Below are 2,345 nucleotides of genomic sequence, written 5' to 3'. Positions count from 1 at the left end.
CCCCCTTCTGCTCTGAAATCAATGAAGTTATTTAAAAAAATAAATTATCTCTTTCAAAAACAAGAACAATGGACAGAGTGCACTGAAGGTGGAGACTGACCTTTGCTAAGGAGCAGGACTAAGGCCTGGGACGTGACTGCCGCCATGACCTGCCCTGCTAGGAATTTGAGATCAGACCCTCCTGTGTGGTCACTCCAGCAACGTACTCATTTGAAATTAGACAATAGAAATGGATATTATGAGGCACAAGCCATAATTCGGCTGCTCCTGCCAGCAAGCAAGGTCATAGAGGCACGCGGAGTTTCCATGGCACTCCCAGCGGAAAACCCAGACTCCAGTTCCAGTTTCCTGGGGGTTAAGAGACATCCCTGTAGATAGTATGAATCATGGCAAAGGCACTGTGAACCTAGAGCCTGCAGCTGTGACCACAGCGTCTCATTCCCAGCTTCCCGACGTGGGCCAGCCAGCTCCTTTGGTGAGCCAGTCTGTGGTGTGGTTCTGTCATTCATTCCTGGGAGCTCAATCAGCTCTTCCAAACCTTCTAACGATTCCCTCATATCTGGTAAGAAATCTGCTGCCAACCGGAGTAGATTCTGTTATCTGCAAGGGAACCTTGACCCATACAATTGGTAACACTTAGCGTCCATGAGGGCTCAGGAAACAGGCCCTTTCGCACCCCACTGATAGGACTCTAAGTTGATGCAATCCTTGTGATGCTTGTTGTGTCTTTAGAATTCTTACCTTTGGATCCTGTTATTCACATCGAGGGTTGAATCCCAAGGACATGATCAGAGATGCACGCAAAGGTTTGGAATACATAGAAACCATGACGATGCCTGACAGTTGTTAAAAAAGAATATTTTAAACCATAGCAAATAACAAGCAAAACTGTTCATGATGTCATGCTCAATGGAAAAGGCCATCTACACACATACATATTTCAGTGCTGTGAGTGAAATGACATGGTGCTTTCGATTTGTTTCAAGGTACTTCAGGAAGAAAAAAAAGCAGTGGAAGGAGACAGATGAAACACAACTGGCAAAATGTGGATGACTGCTGCAGCCAGGTGTTGGGCACATGGAGATTCATTGTAGTTTTCTATCCTATTTTATTTTATTTATTTTTTTAATCCTCTCCCAAGAATATTTTTCCATTGATCTTTAGAGAGAGTGGGAGAGAGAGGGAAAGACAGAGAGCAACATTGATGTGAGAGAAACACAAAGATTGGTTACCCTCAGCATGAGCCCTGACCAGGGTCTGGGTCAGGGAGGAGCCTGCAACCCAGGTATGTGCCCTTGACCAGAATCAAACGTAAGACCCTTCAGTCCACTGAGCCAAACTGGCTAGGGCACCCTTTTTTAGGTGTGTCTGAGAATTTCCATAATATAAACTCCTAAAAGTTTAAAAGGAAAATGAAACAGAAAATAAAATTGCATGCATAGTATATGCCCGGTTTTATTATAATATGAACATACCCCCACACACACATAAAAGAGAGACTAAAAACTAAGCCCAGATGAAAAGATCAGGGGTCGCCAGGGGTTGGGGGGGATGGAGGAAGGGGTGACTAGGCAGAGCACCCAGGATCGTTAGAGCAGTGAACCTATTCTGTACGACACTGTAACTGTGGACACGTGACATTATACCTTGGTCAAACCAAGAGGTAACCCTAATGTCAACGATGGACTCTGGGTGATAATGATGCCGATCTAGGTTCATCAATTTTCAGAAATATCCCACTCCGGTGAGGGATGCTGATAATGAGGGAAGCTGAGCATGTCTGGGGGCAGAGGGTATATGGGAAATCTCCATTTCTTCCATTGGAATTGGCTGTGAATTGAGAACTGCTCTAAAAAATAACTCTATTTTTAAAAAATACATCAAAATGTGAATAGAAGTTATCTCTGAGTGGTGAGATTAGCCTGATGCTAACTTGCTGAAATGTCTCTGTGTTGTTATCAATATGTGTATTATGAATGGATATACATATAATTATATATATACTAGAGGCCTGGTGCACAAAAACTTGTGAACTGGGGGGGGAGGGGATCCCTCAACCCGGCCTGTGCCCTCTCACAGTCTGAGACCCCTCGGGAAATAATGACCTGCTGGCTTAGGCCTGCTCCCGGGTGGCAGAGGGCAGGCCCAATCCCTAGGTGCAGCCCCTGGTCGGGCTCAGAGCAGGGCCAATTGGGGAGTTGGGGTGCCGCCCCCTGTCATGCACAGAGCAGGGAGATTGGGAGGTTGTGATGCCACCCTCAGTCACGCTCAGGGTAGGGCCGATTGGGGGGTTGCGGCGCCACCCCCTGTCACACACAGAGCAGGGCCAATCAGGGGGTTGGGGC

At 46.5% G+C, this 2,345-nt stretch overlaps 1 long non-coding RNA gene across 1 annotated transcript in view; it reads right to left on the bottom strand.

Moving 5' to 3' along the window:
• Positions 1–2,345, bottom strand: part of LOC107183342 — a 26,302-nt gene that overhangs the window by 4,922 nt on the left and 19,035 nt on the right. Inside the window, exon 3 of the long non-coding RNA XR_001514126.1 lies at positions 742–836. This is a non-coding gene — a long non-coding RNA (uncharacterized LOC107183342). The remainder of the gene's footprint in view (positions 1–741; positions 837–2,345) is intronic.

This window comes from Myotis davidii, unplaced genomic scaffold, assembly GCF_000327345.1.
Source record: "Myotis davidii unplaced genomic scaffold, ASM32734v1 scaffold399, whole genome shotgun sequence".
Classification (NCBI taxonomy): Eukaryota; Metazoa; Chordata; class Mammalia; order Chiroptera; family Vespertilionidae; genus Myotis; species Myotis davidii.
This window is presented reverse-complemented; position numbering and strand designations above follow the sequence as displayed.